This window comes from Chelonia mydas, chromosome 3, assembly GCF_015237465.2.
Source record: "Chelonia mydas isolate rCheMyd1 chromosome 3, rCheMyd1.pri.v2, whole genome shotgun sequence".
Classification (NCBI taxonomy): Eukaryota; Metazoa; Chordata; order Testudines; family Cheloniidae; genus Chelonia; species Chelonia mydas.
Window position 1 is genome coordinate 70,472,134 of NC_057851.1, and position 21,539 is coordinate 70,493,672.

The window sequence follows — 21,539 nt, forward strand, 5'->3', positions numbered from 1 at the left end:
TTGTCAGTGCATACAGATTTTAAATTTAGATTTTACAACACAATCTCTAGTGCCTTTCATCTCAAATGTAATGACTCTGGCAGTGGAGAAGATAACTGGAAAAATTTCAGAAGCTCTTTGCTGGCAACACCTAGCAATAAAATTGTCAGCCCTGACAAAGGTAACTAGAGAGATAAATTTTGATGTCCTTCTATTAAAAATATTTTTATGAATGGCAAATCAAATGCAAATGTTAAATCTGGTAGTCTCTAAAATATGTGGAATTCTTCTTTTCTTCTTAGCTTTACATAAACTAGAAAAGGCTTACCTTGCCTGCCTCATGGCTAAGTAAATTAGAAACAAAATGAAGCTTGAGGAAAGTGCTGCTCCCTTGTCAGTTGCCCAAGCACAATTAGCTAATTTTTTTTTCAAATGGCTCAGTAGCACAACAAGAATTGTATATTGCTAGATTAAACCACACATAAAATGAATGGGATTATTCATTTGCTGGGGTACAGGCTATTAGAAACTATGTAGGTTTTTGCTTCATGATGAGAGATTTTTTTCCAGCTGTCATAATACCCAAGCAGGAAATCATGCTGGCAATTCAGTATATGTCATGCTTCTCTCCATTTCAGACTAGAATACATTTTATTAGGTGGCACTGCGTGGCTGAAGATCCTGGGCCAAATTCTGCACTTCTTTGCATCTGTAAAACCATATTGAAGTAAATGGGGTTGAACCAGTGTAACTGGGAAGAGAATTTAGCCCACCATCTTTTGGGCAAGACTTATGTCCTGACTGTTATATTTCAAAAATCCCATGCCACATTTTGCTAGAATTAGGATATTAATTCTGATGTCCTAGTCAAATTCCACTTGGATAGTGACATTGCCTATCCCAGTTCCCTCTCTGGTTTCAGTTGGACATAACATCGCTATTTACATCCTCCCATAGGGTCGAATCACTTAGTCTATTTAAAACTGCCAGTGAAGTCACTGCCAACTTTGCTTGAGTGTCAGTCGCAGGATTTGGCCCATAGACTATTCCAAAATGTCAGTGTACACCATTGAACAACTGCTGTATCCCACCCCAACCCACTGATACAGCCCCTGTCCAAAATGGCTGCTTTTCAGTCGTCAGTGAAGGGATCCCTTTACCTGATATGTATATTGCTTGCTCCTTGCCGAAATAAAAACAAGCTAGTCTGGCAGAGATGAAGGTCCTTTTCCAGAGGAAGAGACCTCAAGGAATATCTTATAGGGAATTAGCTCAAGGGTTTTTCCCAGACACATTCATCTTCCAACCCTGGATATACTAGACATGGGGCTATACCCCAGGTGTGTCAGAGTAGCAAATGGGGGATAGGGGCATAGATAGTTTTTATGCCACTCTTTTTTGCCACATGATCTGGGGGCTGAACCAACGCTGGTGGAAGTTAAACAGCTCCAGGCTATTCTAACTTGTATGGGTGGATGATAATCCCTATGGGACCACTCTGCTTGGTCATGCCCCGGACCCACCCCAAGACAGCCCCGAGCCCACACTAGGATGGCCATCTGTTGGAAGGGCTAGCATAGAGCTAGCTATGGTAACTCAGTCTGTTCCTTTGTGCTACTGGAATGGTGCACAGGGAACTAAGGGTCTGAGGATCTGGACCATAATATCTCAAGGTAACTCCACTGGGTTGGCCAGAATCCTGTGGTGAGGCTTTTCTCCCCTCTCCTACTGTCCATGTCCCACTCATAGTGGTGATGGGGCAAGAAATCCTAAGACCAGGGTAGTAATGCCAGCTCTTCATTAGCAAGCAGGCCAAGAAAAACATGATGTGCTTTACCCTCATCGAAGCACCCCCCAAGTTTCATTTCATCCAAGATATAAAGAAAAAGAATACCTTCCTCTGGTTCTCTCACATGGAGATATAGAGCCCAAGTGCTGTATTTCATATTGACATCCAGATCCTTATCTTGAGATCACCATTCGCTCACCAGAAATTCCTTCAGCTTTTTGTTTCACGTCAGCAAAATCTTACTGAGTTGATGATAATATGTAGTTACAACAGTGAAGAGTTATTTGCCTACTTCTGTTAAAATGTTGTTCATTTTCCTTCCCCTACTCATTCAGAAAATAGCAAATCATCCTTGCTTCTCCAGCCTGGGTGAGGAGCCTGTAGCACATCTTCTACATCTTCCCCTGGGCCCAGGTTAATACTTATTTCATAGCAGGACTAATAAAAATTTAGCTGCGTAAAATCTTATGTCCTCTAATCCATCCTTTTACCATTCTGTTATTGCTACTTTTTCCTTACAATATATTTCCAGTGCTTTATTCATAAGTAATGGGTCTTCCACCAATTCCCTTATTAATAGATCTCATAATTAAGAAGAAATTTTTTCAGATACTTGTCATAGATTATTTATCCAGTTACTCCAGGTTGTACATGTTTACCCTAGCTGCCTCTCACTGAACCCCCTTCCTCTACCCTGCCCTCTGCTACCCTTAATCAGTGCTTAACAAGGCTACAGATTTTACATTTTTAATCTCTTGCATATATCTACCCCTCCAGCACCCAAATACTTTTCTTGCCGTTTCCTGAGATCTCTTGGTTTCATCAATATCCTTCTGGTTACCAAGTGCGCAGAAATCATTCCAACCAGAACCTTAAAGAGAGGTAACTATCTCCTCCTGTTTTGGCTGTGATGCTTCTGCATGAGCAACGCTATGTTGCATTTTTCTTACTCCAAACTTTTAGAATAATATAAAATAAGAAATCTATTCAAATAGAACATCCATAAAACCCTTAACTGCAGCATCTCTTCTTAGTGCTTCAGTAATATTTAAATTTACTTTCATTACATCTTGCATACTCCCATAAGACAGCACAGATTTGTTCTTATCATACCAAAACAAATGCTTAATTTGCTTTGTTGCTGTTTGTTTGTTGCGTAGATTAATTATGACATTTAAATAACCCTTCAGAACCAAAAGAAGCATACATTCGATAGTAATAAACACTGATAATACAACCTAGATGGAGCCACTATAAGGTGGGTGCAAAACTGGTTGGAAAATCATTCCCAGAGAGTTGTTATCAGGGGTTCACAGACATGCCAGAAGGGTATAATGAGTGCGGTCCCGCAGGGATCGGTTCTGGGTCCGGTTCCAATCAATATCTTCATCAGTGATTTAGATAATTGCATACAGAGTACACTTATAAAGTTTGTGGATGATACCAAGCTGGGAGGGGTTGCAAGTGCTTTGGAAGATAGGATTAAAATCAAAATAATCTGGACAAATTGAAGAAATGATCTGAAGTAAATAGGATGAAATTTAATAAGGACAAATGCAAAGTACTCCACTTAGGAAGGAACAATCCATTGCACACATAAAAAATGGGAAATGACTGCCTAGGAAGGAGTACTACGGAAAGGGATCTGGGGGTCATAGTGGATCACAAGCTAAATATGAGTCAACAGCATAACGCTGTTGCAAAAAAAGCAAACATCATTCTGGGATGTGTTAGGAGGAGTATTGTAAGCAAGACACGAGAAGTAATTCTTTCGCTCTACTCCACACTGATTAGGCCTCAACTGGAGTATTGTGTCCAGTTCTGGGCACCACATTTCAGGAAAGATGTGGACAAATTGGAGAAAGTCCAGAGAAGAGCAACAAAAATGGTTAAAAGTCTAGAACTTCCTCAAACTTTTGTACTGGTGACCCCTTTCACATAGCAAGCCTCTGAGTGTGACCCCCCCCCCTTTTAAATTTAAAAATACTTCCTTACATATTTAACACCATTATAAATGCTGGAGGCAAAGTGGGGTTTGGGGTGGAGGCTGACAGCTTGTGACCACCCCCTGTAATAATCTTGTGACCCCCTCAGGGGTCCCGACCCACAGTTTGAGAACCCCTGGTCTAGAAAAACATGACCTATGAGGGAAGATTGAAAAAAATTGGGTTTGTTTAGTCTGGAGAAGAGAAGACTGAGGGGACATGATAACAGTTTTCAAGTACATAAAAGGTTGTTACAAGGAGGAGGGAGAAAATGTGTTGTTCTTAACCTCTGAGGATAGGACAAGAAGCAATCGGCTTAAATTGCAGCAAGGGCGGTTTAGGAAAAACTTCGTAACTGTCAGAGTGGTTAAGCACTGGAATAAATTGCCTAGGGAGGTGGTGGAATCTCCATCACTGGAGATTTTTAAGAGCAGGTTAGACAAACACATGTCAGGGATGGTCTAGATAATACTTAGTTCTGCCTTGAGTGCAGGGAACTGGACTAGATGATCTCTCGAGGTCCCTTCCAGTCCTATGATTCTATTGTTGTTGTTTTGGCTCTTAAAAACTAAAGCTGGGTGTCAAATTTCCTGTCCTATGAAAAATTTTGAGATGTCTAATATTAGTCGCATTTTGCATCAGGACAAAAACAAGACCTTTCAAAAACTTTTGCAAAAAAATACCTCCAAAAAAACAAACCACACCAGAAAACCACATTAGACAGAAACATCCCTCAGTAGCCTGGGGGTTAGGGCACACTCCTTGGCTGTTGGAGATCCATGTTCAAGTCTCTCCTTGAATCAAACCAAAAATTTAAACCTGGGTCTTCCACAATCCCTAGACTGTTCTGGGGGCATTCTCTTTGGTAGTGACCAGAAATTCTATTCCAAACATGAGACACCTTCCCAGTGAAACTTGTGTTGAAACTGATATGTTTCGTGACAAGTTTCAGTTTCCACAAATCAGTAAACATTTCTTCAATGAACTCCTGACCAGCTCTAGTATTAATCTGCCATTAGACCTTGTGCCAAATTTCGTGGTTTTTTCAATAACCTTTTCCTATTTCAAAGTGTTTCCATTTTTCTCTTCAGGGCTGCCAGATGTCATGGACCTTGTAGGACACACATGACTTTAACATGCCTGTCATACTTGCCTGCATGTTAGCCTCAATCTCATGAGAATAGCTGAACCATGGTCAGGAGTTCCAGTTCCTCCTGCAGCAAATACAGGCTAGTGGATTGCCATGGGCACTTTCCTGGTTGAAATTTCTATCATAACATTTACTTCTTATCGCTTTCTGCATTAAATGATTACTATTCTCATCAGTGTACGTGGAAATTGATAACCAAGCAAAGATCCCTCATCTCTGTTAAGAAATACTGTATTCTGCTTGATGTTCTATTTTAATCTTATCCTTTTATGTTTCTTTACTGTTTCAAATAAAGTTACACAATAGTGCTGAATTGGTTGTGTCACATGCAGTATTTTTCAGGTCCTATACTGAGCATCTGATAACCCATGGGTGCCCAAAATTTGCTGAAACATTCATTGGGAATATGCCAAGAGTCTGAGGACAATAAGTAACAGATGGCAGGCACCATTGTCTTTAGTATGCCATTGTTGCTCTAAAAGCCTACAGGTCCAGTTGTTCAAATCAGGATGGAGCTTTGTGTGCTGAGACCAATAGTTGTTGCAATTTTTACACTACATTCAAATTCGTGGTAATTATGAGGGGAAAATCCCAAGTACTGTAGGACTCTCTAAAATGGGTTTATATTTGCAATTGGCTGCGTGTTTTTGTTTTCACACTTCATTTTAACAAGAGTTACAAATTCAAATGTACTTTCAGAATACTAACAGTAAGAAAAGCAGTGTTGGTATATATTGCTACAGGACAGTTTAAGAGCACGGTTAATAAACTGAAATTAAACTAATATCCACTCTGAAGACAATCTGCTAGTAGAATCTGCAATGAGAATTGAGCTATGGATTCTAATAAGAGAGGGCCTCACAACCCTCAAGGAAGATCAGGCCCAATATTTGAACTGACAGAGGAATTGGGAGATTTCCATGTCTTTGCAAATCATTCTTTATAGGTCTTTTTTGCTCTGTCATTGAGGGATACTTTTGAAGAGCTTTTATTTTGTTTTTGGAATGCAACAGATTGCACCAAATGGTCTATAGGACTTAGGTGGTAGATGGCAGCAGCACCTTGAACGGTGATGGAGTTGGACAAAAAATCATTGACTATAGTAATCGGATCTGAGTTTGAACTAAATAATTTACAAATAAGGTGATATTGCCTATGTAGGGGACTACAGGAGTGTTTTATCCCATGCTAATTTTTTTAAACTATATGCCATTTATACCTATATTCTTTTTCTTCTTCCCGGATATATTTCCTAGTAAAGTTTCCTGTCCAGGATAGTAGATTCTGAAATAATATCCCTAGAGCAGTTGTGCAAGCTCCATTATTTGAATCATTTAAATCTAGACTGGACTATTCCTTTCTTCATTTAAATCTCACTTGAACACCACTGTCTTCAGACAAATTCTAACCCACTAAAAGACATCAGTATTTCATTCCTAAAACCCCACAAAAACTATGACAGGTTTCAGAGTAACAGCCGTGTTAGTCTGTATTTGCAAAAAGAAAAGGAGTACTTGTGGCACCTTAGAGACTAACCAATTTATTTGAGCATAAGCTTCCGTGAGCTACAGCTCACTTCATCGGATGCATACTGTGGAAAATACAGAAGATATTTGTTTTTATACACACAAATCATGAAAAAATGGGTGTTTATCACTACAAAAGGTTTTCTCTCCCCCGACCCCACTCTCCTGCTTATCCACTAACCCAGGAACCTATCCTTGCAACAAAGCCCGTTGCCAACTGTGCCCACATATCTATTCAGGGGACACCATCACAGGGCCTAATAACATCAGCTACACTATCAGAGGCTTGTTCACCTGTACATCTACCAATGTGATATATGCCATCATGTGCCAGCAATGCCCCTCTGCCATGTACATTGGTCAAACTGGACAGTCTCTACGTAAAAGAATAAATGGACACAAATCAGATGTCAAGAATTATAACATTCATAAACCAGTCGGAGAACACTTCAATCTCTCTGGTCACGCGATTACAGACATGAAAGTTGCGATATTACAACAGAAAAACTTCAAATCCAGATTCCAGCGAGAGACTGCTGAATTGGAATTCATTTGCAAATTGGGTACAATTAACTTAGGCTTGAATAGAGACTGGGAGTGGCTAAGTCATTATGCAAGGTAACCTATTTCCCCTTGTTTTCCTACCCCCCTCCCCTTCCTCAGACGTTCTTGTTAAACCCTGGATTTGTCCTGGAAATGCCCCACCTTGATTATCATACACATTGTAAGGAGAGGTTTCAGAGTAACAGCCATGTTAGTCTGTATTCGCAAAAAGAAAAGGAGTACTTGTGGCACCTTAGAGACTAACCAATTTATTTGAGCATAAGCTTTCATGAGCTACAGCTCACTTCATCGGATGCATACTTTTTCCACAGTATGCATCCGATGAAATGAGCTGTAGCTCATGAAAGCTTATGCTCAAATAAATTGGTTAGTCTCTAAGGTGCCACAAGTACTCCTTTTCTTATTGTAAGGAGAGTGATCGCTTTACATAAGCTATTACCAGCAGGAGAGTGGGGTGGGGGGAGAGAAAACCTTTTGTAATGATAAACACCCATTTTTTCATGATTTGTGTGTATAAAAACAAACATCTTCTGTATTTTCCACAGTATGCATCCGATGAAGTGAGCTGTAGCCCACGAAAGCTTATGCTCAAATAAACTGATTAGTCTCTAAGGTGCCACAAGTACTCCTTTTCTTTTCACAAAAACTATGTTGTTTGCAAAGTCAAAATACTCAAAGTTAGGAAATAACAGAATTAAAGTTGCTGTCAGCCTTAATTCCGCCCTCTTTTTAATGTACATAGTAAAGTCTTTAATTACATGATCACATACTATTTTTTCCACTGGAACTCTTGCCTCATTCAGTGCGGAAGTTGGAAAGTATGCAGTGAATGAAGCCGGAGGCTGCAGAAAGAGAGAGACAGTGTGATACTGAGAGGGATCTAAGTCAGATTCTTTCGGCCAATGACTCAAAAATGAGATAGAGGAAAGTAAGTGATTGTCACTTGACAGGAAAGAATCAGATGAATTAAGGAGAAATCCTCTTGAGTAGCATCAAGGTGTCTAAACTATTGGTAAGTGTTTTGCTGTGAGTTCACCTTGCCTCACAATCAGCTGCTTTCCTGAACAGTTTTTGGAAACCTTAAGGGCAAGTTTTCAATGTGTTTTACAAGGATTAAGCTGATGTTAATGAAACCTGCACCATTAAATGCCCTTGCACCACTAGGAAAATTTACTCCATACTGTGCTTAGCGGTAGATTACCATACATAGTTTGAAAGAAGTAATGAAAAGGCTGCCCTGACCACAAATGCAAAGTATGGAGTAATTGCCTGTAAGGAACTAGACAGCTGAGCAGCTGCAGAAAAAAAAGTGCTGGTAACATCACTGGTAGGAAGATAGAGCACAAGAGATTTAAATATAGATTCCACGGCTATGGGGAAGAAAATATATTGTGGATGGTCCTGTGTATTAGTGTATATACAGCATGGAATGCATTAAAAGCAGAAACCCTGTTTGCATCCACTCAACCTCAGAATGCAGTATTTCCCAATATGAGAATTTATCCTCTTATTTCACAGAGAAGATCACCGCTCCCCTCCCCCCACCCCGTATCTGTGTCCTGTAGGAAAAGTATGGAAAAGAACACCCAGGATTCCTTCTGACAGAGTTTGTCAACATCTCCTGTGTTGTGGGGAATCTACCACCTACTCTATTATATGTACTAGTTTGACCAGTACTAAAGGAACTGTCATTTAACTCCAGAGACTTCACTAACTACCATCAAGTTTCTAGCCTCTTTTAATAATTTAATTTAATTTAATAAACAAGTTTATTGGGGACTGGGAACTTCAGTGGATTTGGGACTGGCTGGGCATGGAGACTGTGAGCTCATGGGGTTGGGAAAATGGGAGGGAGGGAGGGAACCATCTCAAAATGAACTCGTGGATAAAGGGCAGCTCACTGAATCTGAGCCCAGGCTTGATTAAGATGAGGTTGGCTGGAAAAGGGAAGCTCTTCAAAGAACTTGCCTTCCCTTTGATATTCTCCACTGTCAAGGTCATCTGCCTCAGAGTGTCGAGTTTCTTTGCAACATTGGAGTCTTCTTGGACCCCTGAGAGCTACTAGATGCCCAAATAGCCATGGCAGTAAATAAAACCCACTTTGATCTGTCACTGACCAAAAGGTTATGCTCCATCCTACCAGATACAGACCTGGCCAAAGTGATTTGCACACAGCTGACTGCCAGGTTTGATTATTGCAACTCATATCTTCAGGTAAACCCACAGTTCCAACTGGTACATAGTAGCCTATCTGCTTATCAATGCAGTTCACTATGACCATGTCACTCTAGCTCCAGAGGGAAGGATGTGGAAATTTATCTGGTAAGGCTCCTCTAAATAACTTTAAACATAAGACATTTAATTTTCATTGGGATTTCCAGGTGTATGCCTCTTTTATAAGAAAACCAAGATCAATTGTCATACTATGTAGTTGCATGAAACTTTATATTTCTTGTCATGCAGGTGATTCAGGCTTAGAAATTAATATTATCTTAAATTGAAGGGGCTGGTAAACACAGTGAGTTAACATAAGAATGTCTGTATTGGGTCAGATCAATCGTCCATCCAGTATCCTGTCTTCTAATAGTGTCCGGTGCCAGATTCTTCAGAGATAGTGAATAGAACAGGGCAATGTATCAAGTGATCCATCACCTGTCCTCTAATCCCAGCTTCTAGCAGTCAGAAATTTAGGGACACTCAGAGCATGGGTTTGCATCTCTAACCATCTTGGCTAATAGCCATTGATGGATCTATCCTCCTTTAGTTATATAATGTTTATGCACCTAATATGTATGATCATGAGTTCCTTGGGGAAAATTATTTTATTTCAATTTCTATATTCTCATTCCTTGTGTATGTGATTTTTACAGGGTTACTGTATCTCAACCTTTTAGGATTGTTCCCTTGTTAGTTGTTCTGGTTTTATAATGACTTCAGGAGATTTTTACCTGCTTACTACAGCTGGTCAGGAAATTTTTGTCAGAAATGAATATTTTTGTGGAAATGCATCAGTTCCAACTAAACTTTTGTTGGAAAGGCTTTTCAAGTCCAGGATTTAATTTTGAGTGAGTGAGAGAGAGAGACCAACCATAGGATTATTGGCTATTCTCAGGTGGGTCTCTCTCTCTCTCTCTCTCTCTCTCGCTCATTTTTCACAAAAAAAAAATTGAAAACTCTCGTTTTTGTTGCAATGCAGAACAAAACAAATTCTGAAACATCAAGAAACAGAATTCTTGTTTTCCGTCCAGTCCAAATGCTTAATTTGTTCTGTGCTATTCTATCACTATTGCAGATGTGGCATAGTTAACATCAGTTTTATTTTGAGAAATGGCTAAATCAGGGTTAGTTGGGTTATTACTTCCATTACTGCAGATAGGAGAAAGAAACCTAATACTTAACTGAAGCAAGTGGGAAAACAGATTGCTGAAATAAAAGCAATGATATATGTAGGTATGTCTTCTAATTACCGTTTGAAATTTGAAGTACCTAAGCCTTCATCCTGCAAATGCATATCCTCACTGTGAAATCAATGGGACTATTCACTGTGAACAATGTTAAGCAGGTCTGCCTCTAGTTCACCCTTTACTTAACAGGCTACAGCATCCCTATTTTATATGCTACACAGTTTTAGAGAAGGGAATAAAGGAAGAAAAGGTGTTTGTTAATTTGATATCAGCATAGACCTCTGTCCATTGTATCTCTTAAAAATGAGAGGGGAAGAACAGTTTGAAGTAAAGAAATGGATTAGGCATTTAAGAAATTACCATCCATCACTGTATGTAGTGCTGGGCTAAATTTTTCAGATGTCTTTTTTTTAAGTGCAGATTTGGGTTGACTGAAAGCTTTTGTGTCAAATTTGATGAATTCTTTCAGCCAAAAAAAACCAAAAAAAAAAAATTTTTAAAGTTTAATTTTGCCTTTTTGGATCTAAAACAGTGTATTGTTTCAAATTATACTTATTTTTATTTTTTTAGAGGTAAAAGAAATGAAACATTTCATTTTTGGTTGAACAAAATGACTCAAAATTGGGTTGACTCAAAATTAATATTGTTATTCTTATTCATTATTATTATTTTATTTTATTTTTTATTTAGCTTTTAGGTTGCTGAAAAATTCAAAAAAATTAAGTTTCTGGTGAACCCAAAATTATTTTGTTTTCTGATTTTCTTTTCAGTTCAGCCACCGAACTGAAAAATAAATTATTCACCCAGCACTAGCTGAATACTTTTATAGGAGGAATTACTTGCAAGTTGATTTCAATGGGCATTGGATCAGATCCTGTCTGAAGAGGGTAAATTAATCTAACTAATGTTTTCAGCGGATGAAATTTCTTTTGCCGTAGAAACATTACATTCCCAAAAATGTTGGGTAAGAAGGCTTTGATGGTCTTTATGGAGATTTTGACAGGTCTTATCTATTGTAGATCAGATCTTAGCCTCTTTTGTACTCATGTATAATTCTGATTTAACCCAATGAAAACTATCTCTTAAATCAGCTTCTGCACCAGATGACTGCAGGGTAGCTAATGTGACTCCAATTTTTTAAAAAGGCTCCATAGGCAATCTTGGCAATTGCAGGACAGTAAGCCTAACTTCAATGCCAGACAAATTGGTTGACACTATAGTAAAGAACAGAATTATCAGACATAGATTAACATGATTTATTGGGGAAGAGTCAACACGGCTTTTGTAAAGGGAAATCATGCCTCACCAATCTACTAGAATTCTTTGAAGATGTCAACAACTATGTGGGCATGGGTGATCCAGTGGATATGGTGTACTTGGACTTTCAGAAAGCCTTCGACAAGGTCGCTCACCAAAGGCTCTTAAGCAAAGTAAGCAATCATGGAATAAGAAGGAAGGTCCTCTTATAGATCAGTAGATGGTTAAAAGGTAGGAAACAAAGGATAGAAATAAATGTTTTCAGACTGGAGAGAGGTAAATAGTGGTGTCCCCCAAGGGTCTGTACTGGGACCAGTATTATTCAACATATTCATAAACAATCTGGAAAAATGAGTAAACAATGAGGTGGCAAAGTTTGCAGTTGATACAAAATTACTCAAGATCGTTAAGTCCAAAGCAGACCACAAAGAGATCTCACAAAACTAGGTGACTGGCAACAAAATGGCAAATGAAATTCGCTGTTGATAAATGTAAAGTAATGCACATTGGAAAACATAATCCCAACTATACATTCAAAAGGACAAGGTCTAAATTAGCTGTTGCCACTCAAGAAAGAGATCTTGGAATCATCATGGATAATTCTCTGAAAACATCTGCTCAATGTGCAGCAACAGTCAAAAAAGCTAACAGAATGTTAGGAATCACCAGGAAAGGGATAAATAATAAGAGAGAAAATATCATATGGTGCGATGATATTTCCATATAAATCTATATAAATCCATAGTACACCCACACCTTGCAAACTGTGTCCGTTCTGGTCACCCCATCTCAAAAAAGATATATTAGAAATGGAAAAGATATAGAAAAAGGCAACAAAAATGACCAAGGGGATGGAACAGCTTCAGTATGAGGCGAGAGTAAAAAGACTGGGACTTTTGAGCTTGAAAAAGAGGCAACTAAGGGGGGATATGATAGAATCATATAAAATCATGACTGGTGCGGAGAAAGTGAATAAGGAAGTGTTGTTTGCCCCTTCACATAACACATGAGCCAGGAATTACCCAATGAAATTAATAGGCAGTAGGTTTCAGACAAACAAACAAAATGAAGTACTTCTTCACACAACATATAGCCAGCCTGTGGAACTCATACTGTGAAGGCCAAAAGTGGATTTAAAAAAAATTGAATAAATTTGTGGAGGGATAAGTCCATTAATCGGCCAAGATGGTCAGGGATGAAACCCCATGCTGCGGGTATCCCTAAGCCTCTGACTGCCAGATGCTAGGACTTGACTACAGGAATGGATCACTTGATGATTGCCCTGTTCTGTTCTTTCCCTTTCAAGTATCTAGCACTGGCCACTGTCAGAAGATAGGATACTGGGCTGGATGGACCACTGGTCTGACCCACTGTGGCCACTCTTATGTTCAATCTGTCTTATTATCAGGAAGTTTAAAAATGGCATGTATATCACTTATATAAAAGAAAGTTAGGACCTAGAGAACTGGCTTTACAGGTAGACAGGCCACATCATGATCTCATTAACGTCAGTGGAAAAATAATCATTGACCTCAATGGGACTAAAATTTGACCATATCTTCATAACTTTTGGCCAAAATACTAAGTGATGATCTTGGTTTATGTAGGTAAATGCACCTGAACAATTTGATTTCCAGGACGCATTTGGAGCAGAATATCAGGCAACTGTGCTCTATGCTATAGGTGATGTTCACCTGACTGATCTGGCGTACTTTTGATACTCAGGCCAGGCCTACCCGAGAAACTTTTTCCAGTATAATAACATTGGTTTGGAGTGAGATCTCTAGTGTTGATGCAATTATACCGGCAAAAGTACTTTTTTTTTTTTGGTTGCTATAAGCTGCATCTCCACCAGTGTAGATTAAGCCTACTAACACATCAGACAGGACTGATTAGCACTGCATATTTGCCACATTATGAGCATTTCACTTTGAGGAAAATTTTATACAGTGGATTAAAGTATTTTATAATTCTCCACAAGAAATGGTTTTTGCATATAAAATCTGTTCTACACCTTTTAATCTTCTTAGGTGCAAGAGAGAGGAGTACTCAACAGCATGTCACTTACTCGGTGTTAGCATTGGCATTGACAACTCAGTTGTGGCATATCGCACATTTGAGGGAAAGGTAACAGGAAGCAGAGAGCAGAAAACAGCACTGAGGTACACATTTTGCCCTCAGGTATGGTCCATTGACACCAATGTAAGTTGTGCATATGTGCATAAGATCAGAATTTGATTGTAATGCAGATATACGTTTTCCACCCATCATTCTGTCAACAGAGGATCATATTTTTAAAGGTCTCAAATTCTAAAACAATAATTTTAATAAATCTCAGGTATTGGTAGTTCCATCCTTTCCCACAGATTAGTTTTAGTGCCTCTTCCATTTCAGAGCCTAAGAGAAAGCTTTGTAACCTTGGGTACTTTCCAGTCTGCCAGTGGATAATCCTGATCACGCACTCCTTACTCAAGCAAAACTGCTGTTGGCTTTTATCAGGACTGTTCTAGCTATCTATTATATTTAACCATATATATAGCTACATAGTCTTCAAAGGATTCAAAACAGCAACATAAAATATTGCCCTAAAGCCATTTTTTGCACACTTTACTCAGGCAAATCTGCCACTGGGGCCATATACAATGAAATAATAAACAAGTTAAAATGAGATTGTCCAAATTGTGATTATCCACATAGAATGATTGTTGGTTTCAGATTTAATACTGAAAACTTTATAAACATGCTACACTATACACACGTAAGCAGCAATTCAGTAGGACTACTGAGTTATTGGAATGCTGGTTGTACTTTGTATGTTTGTGTAGGGAAGTTTTCTGTTGTATGATGATCTGTTATGATAAAAACATATTGTATGAAAGACCAATTCCAGTGGAATTGAAAAATTGGGAGTTAGGATAAATTGGGAAAATAGAAAACAAGCAAAAAAATGTTAGAATGAAAAGAAACAGCGAGCAGTAAATTTAAAACAAACTTTTTAGATAACTATAAGGATATTTTCAGATATGTACACAAGGATGAAGGAAATTATATGATTGTTGGATTTGAAATTAAGTGATAGAGAATTGTGTATGATGGAAACATATTTTTAATTTCTTACCGGCTTTATAAAAGAAGAATATGGAGATCTATTCAAGTTGCCAATCAGTTTTTCAGGCCTGCTAAGAATATGCTAGTTCAGGCAGACATAATGGAACCAGTTAAAAAAAGATTCAATGTGCATATTTTTTGTATTTAAATTTTGTAAAATAAATAAATTATATACATGCTGCACTGATACACTATAAAATTTTATACATTTCAGGTAGTTTGTATTCATATTAAAGGCAAGTGTAGGATGCAGTACAACCATTTTTAATAAAATGTTATTAAATGTATTTAGGGGCTTAAAGATGCAAATAGGTACCTTGTGGGACTTACAAATGTGTGTGAGCTAGTTGGGCACTTAATTTTGTAAATCTGGCCCTGTGGCCCTAATCCTGCAAGGCCTGGTCTACACTGGGGTGGGGGTGGCGAGCTAAGTCAGTCTAAGTTACACAACTTCAGCTATGAAAATAACATAGCTGAAGTCTACGTACTTAGAGCTATACCTCTACCCCAATATAATGCGGTCCTCAGGAGCCAAAAATCTTACCGCCCTATAGGTGAAACTGTGTTATATCCAGCTTGCTTTGGCCTTGAGCATTTCCGTTATTAATAGTCACTTCCGGCCCCCTGACTGACCCCTCAGAATTCCTGATCCATCCAAACCCCCACTCCTTGTCCCTTGACTACCCCACCCCCATCTAAGCCCCCCTGCTCCTTGTCCCCTGACCGCCCCCTCCAGAAACCGCCCCCATCCCTAATCACCCCCAGGACTCCACCCTCTACCCAACCACCCTGCTCCCTGTCCCCGACTGCCCTGACCACTATCCACACCCCCACCCCCTGATAGCCCCCACCCCCCCCCCCGGGACTCCCACACCCTATCCAATGCCCCTATTCCCCGTCCCCTGACTGTCCTGCCCCCAGAACCTCCGAACCATCCAGCCCCCCCTGCTCCCTGTCACCTGACTGTCCCCCGAGACCCTCTGCCCCTTATCTAACCCCTCGGCCCCAGCCCAGCACCCTTAACACGCCGCTCAGAGCAGCGTGTCGGAGCCTGACGCACTGATCCGCCGGAGCATGCAGCCCCGCCTCCCAGAGCATTGCTTTACCGCGTTATATCTGAATTTGTGTTATATCGGGTTGCGTTATATCGGTGTAGAAGTGTACTTACCATGATGTCTTCACTGCGGTAGGTCGACTGCTGACGCTCCCCTGTCGACTCCGCCTATGCTTCTCACTCCGGTGGAGTACCGGAGTCGACAGGAGAGTGTTCTTCACTAGACGCGATAAATCAACCCCTGCTGGATCGATCGCTCCGGAGGTAAGTGTAGACATGCACTAACATTAAGCACATGAGTAGTCTCATTGACTTAAATGGGACTGCTCACATACTTAAAGTTAGGAAGATGCATACATATTTTCAGGAATGGTGTGGTGAGTGAAATTCAGGTAGTACAGTGGGCTTTCACCCTATTTTGAGTGCATAAAAGGGACTTATTGTGCATGGGCCTTCTGGTGGCCCTCACACCAGAGAGAATTTCCCCTTTCAGAAAGAAACTCCTCTTTTTGATTGAGAAAATTAAGTTCCTTAACCCCATATGAAATTCTCTCCTTGTGTCAGACCATCCATCAGTCTTGGGGGCAAGAAAAATATATTTTATGGATGGGAAAAAATGTATTTTATTATAGGTGGGGCTGGTAGCACTGCCTATTATTAAGGTTGCTTGACTCTAACTGTTATAAGAATCTATTTTCAGTGGCTTATAACTCTGCCAAACATTAACCATTTGGGCTGAAACTTTCCATGCTGGGCATCTACCTCCGGTTGAATTTTTTTATACATTTTCTGCCAAAATTTCAGCTGTTCCAAGAATAAGGTTTAGGGGAAAGTATGCTATTTTGCCCCTGTTAAAAAATTCTGATGACAGTTAGCTTAAGGACAGTCATCAAATGTCGTCTGGGTTGGAAACTTTGTGTTGGGAGATGGCTATTAGTGGGGTAATTTTAGGGCTTTTTTGCATTCCAATGATATAAAAATGATTTGATGGAGGCAACTGGCAGAGGATTCCATCTCAAAAATACATGGTCTGCCCGGTATGCTAGCTGACCTGGCCTTGACTATATATCAGTTCTGGTACGCTGGTGGCATGTGTATATAGGCTGTTGTTTTAAATGAGCTAAAGGATATGTTTCCTAGGCAGGGATCAAACTAAGTCTACGTGCGAATGTGGATAACTGAGTGCTGATAAGTTATAAGAAGGAGTGAAGGAGAACAAAAACACACCCAAATTTCAGCTTTCCCTGGAGGGGACAGATAGAGACACTGAGAGAAATGCCTGATGGAGGAGAAAGGTTGAGAGAAATAACACCTGTAAAAAGAGAGGGCTGAGAGCTTTAACAGTGCTGTCTATTTTTAATTTTTCTAAAACAAACGGCTCTGAGTATCCAGGACCGTCTGTAACTGGGAAATCTCAGTATGGTAATTAACTATTCATTCTTTTTTAATTTAGGGTCATTTCCTGCAGTACGATTTTGCCTTGTAAATAGCTATGTAATACTCTTGAGTTTTTGCATGATCTTTAAGGGTGTGTACTATAACTACTGTCTCTTGGAGTCACATTACCAAAAGTTGTTTTGCATTCAGTATAAGTGTGATTATTAACGTAAGAAATATTACAATGGAAGAAGTTAGAAAAACCATCAGTAAGCACAAAAATGGGAAAGCAGGTGGAGATGATAATGTTACTGCAGAGATGCTTAAAGCAAGTCATGAAATAGCCCTCCAGACTTTCCTTGTGTTTTTGGATAGAATATGAAATGAAGAAAAGAACGCAGCCCAGTGGAAGAGAGGCCTTATAGTAAAATTGCCAAATTGCAATGACTGGAGATGAATCACATTACTCTGATTATCTGGGAAAATCACGTGCAACATATCCTGGAACATATCAAGAAACAAATAGACCTTCAATTTAGAAAGGAACTTCTCAGGCATATTATAGAACAAATTGTGGAGTGGCAAGCACTTCTTGTGATAATTTTTATAAATTTCCAGAAGCATTTTGACAATATACACAGAGCCAATCTTTGAAGACCTATTATGGAGTACCAACACAAAAAAATTAGAATAATCAAGGAGCTATATGGTAATGACAAATGTGTAGTCAGATATGGTGACATCATCATCCAATGGTTTCTAGTGACAACTGGAGTAAGACAAGGGTTTATTAGATCTCCATTATTGACTATATCATGAGGAAAAAAGAAAAGGAGTACTTGTGGCACCTTAGAGACTTCTCTAAGGTGCCACAAGTACTCCTTTTCTTTTTGCGAATACAGACTAACATGGCTGCTACTCTGAAACCTGTCATCATGAGGAAAGTAACTGCAGAAGGCTATTGAGGAATTTTATGAACAAATGATAAAGCACAATTGGATGACCTAGTTTTTGCTGATGACTGTTCTGCTTAGGTCAACACATTGCTTAATGGGGGACAGAAAAAAAACACCCAAGCGTTTGGAAAACACAGCAAAACAAGTTGGTTTGTTCATCAACAAAGGGAAGACTAAATATATGGCTATTAGTGTCCCAAAAGTAAGACGTTATTTTACCTATCTAGAGAGTGTGATGTGCAATGATGATGACACCAAACTAGATGTCAAGCAACAAATATGAAAAGCAGCAAACAACTTTCATACACATACACTTGAAAAGATTTAGAAAAGTAGTATGATTGGCATTGACAGAAAAATGCAAAATTCTAATGCCAGCATCATGTCTGTTCTCCTTTATGGATCAGAGTAATGGAAATCTACAACAGAAATTGATAAGAAGATCAATTCATTCCAAAGTAAATGCTTGTAGAAGATCTTCAGAGTCAATTGGAAAGAGTGTTTTGCAACATCAAAAATTCTAAGTAGAGCAATCCATTATGCAGAAAAATAGAAAAAGAAGTCAAATCCATTAACATGATAGACTAGCACAAGACTGACATAAAAGGCAAAAAATGGGTACACCTTATGTATCTGAGGCACCGGTACCAGAACCGAGGGGGCCAAGAGGTCATGCCCCCCTCCACTTTTAACAAAAGAAACATAAGTGCAGAATTCATGTCCCCTGCAGACTTTTTCCGCACCAGGGACTGCTCTGGCACCAGAAGAGAGGGTAGCTGGCTCACCACCGGAACAGCCAGCCACGGAGAGGGAGGGGGCACTTTGGCATTGTCCCTGCTCCCCAAACTACAAAGATTCCGGCACCCTCAGGGTATGGGAGGATAAAGAAAGAAGAATTATACATTGGGCTGCATCATAAGCAGAGCGGATAGTGAGAACGTTTTAAGCCCAAACTACAATACTTAATGAAATCCTTGTCTTACTCCAAGCCAAGCCAGGAAGTAGCAACAAAGGGTGTGACCTTGGTGTTCCATGAGGATCTGGCTGAATCACTGCAAACAAGAGGTGGCTAGCCCTGATGTTTGTTAGAATAATCTGTGACAGTGACCTAATACAAATCTTTGAAAGGGTCTGATAGTTTGTAGAGGTTGCATTTTTTTGCACACTGGGAAAAGCTTCAAAAAGAGAAGGTATAATGTCGAAGTCTGGAAACTCTAAAAACCACCAAAATAATAAACACATCAAATAGGTTCATGGGGACAATAAATGAAAAAAAGTGTGTGAATAATATGCCTAGATTGAACCTAACTTCAAAAAGAGTTAATATGTTGGTCCAGACAGCTTTTTCCTGCTTCTAATTGCAAGGCTTCCTTATGTAGCTCAAAACCATAGCTGCCACTATTAGTTAGATTAATATGATACATAAAAGTATGTATTCAGGGCTGTAAGTCTCTTTGACATATATTAAAATTCAATCATGTTAGAGTGATGTATCTGCATCTTGTCTTCCTAAAGGCATTCTCGATTTGTGACCATTGAATCTTATAAACAGATTTTGTTTTGTCATGCCTTCTTTCTTCAGGACATTTGCATTTTAATTTACTACACCTCTCACACACATCTATTTTGTTTCTCATGGCCAGCGCTGATGCAAAGCTGTCACCCAATAATATGCAAGTCTTTTTTTTTTCTTCTTTCTGTTTTGTTTTTCTGAATGTTCAAATTAACACTCATCCAATGAAGTGAGCAGTAGCTCATGAAAGCTTATGCTCAAATAAATTTGTTAGTCTCTAAGGTGCCACAAGTCCTCCTTTTCAATTCTCCTTGAGCTTGGTTAGTAAAGGTTGGATTTCTGTCTAGATTTCATTCTTTCTCTGTGTTACAGTTTTTAACTTTCTAATTACAGTGATTGTGCTAGTCACTAACTTTAAAACTAGATAGCAGGCAAAGGTATCAGATGCTTAAATTGGTTTGTCACTATATTTGTTCCCATGTTTGCTAGTCACTTCATTCTGATGTTAGACTTTTTACAATATTTTGAAAATCTTTTTTGGGGCAGGAGGGGGGATCTACATATTTTCTGCTTTTTACATGTTTTGTGTTTGCAATGGGACCATTTGCATGTGTGAGGCTTGGGCCCTTATCCTTGGTTGGTTTTTATGTATTATCAGTATGTATTTCTTTGTAGACTGTATTACCTACCATACAGACTCAGAGGCTTTAAGGCCAAAAGGGACCATGAGGATCATCTAGTCCAGGGATCAGCAGCCTTTGGCAAACGATCAGTCAGGGAAATCTGGTGGCGGGCCGGGACTGTTTGTTTACCTGCAACGTCCACAGGTTCAGCCAATCGCAGCTCCCACTGGCCGAAGGGGGCTGCGGGAAGCGGCGTGGGCCGTGGGCCTGACAGGCCGCGTGCCAAAGATTGCCGATCCCTGATCTAGTCTGACCTTCTACACATCACAGGCCACAGAACCTCACCCATCCACCCTTGTAGTAGGTCCATAGCCTCTGGCTGAGCTACTGAAGTCCTCAAATCCTAATTTAAAGACTTCAAGTTACAGAGAATCCACCGTTTACTCTAGTTCAAGCCAGTAAATGACCCGGGCCCCACACTGTCGAGGAAGGTAAAAAAAACAAACCCCAGGTATCTGCCAATCTGACTGGGGGAGAAATCCCTTCCCAACCCCAAATATGGCCATCAGTTAGACCCTGAGCATGTGGCAAGACCCACCAGCCAGACACCTGGGAAAGAATCTCTGTAGTAACTCAAATCCCTCCTGATCTAGTGTCCCAATCCTTTGACATTGACAATATTTGCTAATATCAGTCATAGATGGGCCATATGCCATTGTACGCAACCTCATTATACCATCCCCTCCATAAACTTATCAAGCTCAAACTTGAAACAAGATAGGTTTTTGCTCCCACTACTCCCTTTGGATGTCTGTTTCAGTATTTCAGTCCTCTAATGGTTAGGAACCTTTGTCTAATTTCAAGCCTTATTTATTGCCATTTGTTCTTGTGCCAACATTGGCCCTTAACTTAAATAACTCTTCTCCTTCCCTGGTGTTTATCCCTCTGATGTATTTATAGAGGGTAATCACATCTCCCCTCAGCCTTCATTTGGTTAGGCTAAACAAGCCAAGTCCTTTAAGTCTCCTCTCATAAAACAAGTTCTCCATTCCTCTGATCATCCTAGTAGCCCTTTTCTACACCTGTTCTAGTTTGAGTTCATTTTTCTCAAACATGGGAGGCCAGAGTTGCAGTCAGAGGATTCACCAGTGTTTTGCATAATGGTAATAACACTTCCCTATTTCTACTGGAAATACCTGATGCATCCTAGGATTGCATTAGCCTTTTTCACAGGCGAATCACACTGGCGGCTCA

General features: G+C 39.6%; 1 protein-coding gene across 5 annotated transcripts in view; it reads left to right on the forward strand.

The window, feature by feature from the left end:
* FUT9 (fucosyltransferase 9) overlaps positions 1-21,539 on the forward strand; it is a 117,392-nt gene that overhangs the window by 68,628 nt on the left and 27,225 nt on the right. For 4 of the 5 annotated variants that reach the window (XR_005224649.2, XR_006289494.1, XR_006289493.1 and 1 more), the window contains one exon: positions 4,845-5,210. The exons of the other annotated variant lie outside the window; for it this stretch is intronic. The gene's annotated coding sequence lies outside the window, so the exon portion shown is untranslated. Of the gene's footprint in view, positions 1-4,844; positions 5,211-21,539 lie in introns of those variants that run through there. 5 annotated transcript variants of the gene reach the window in all.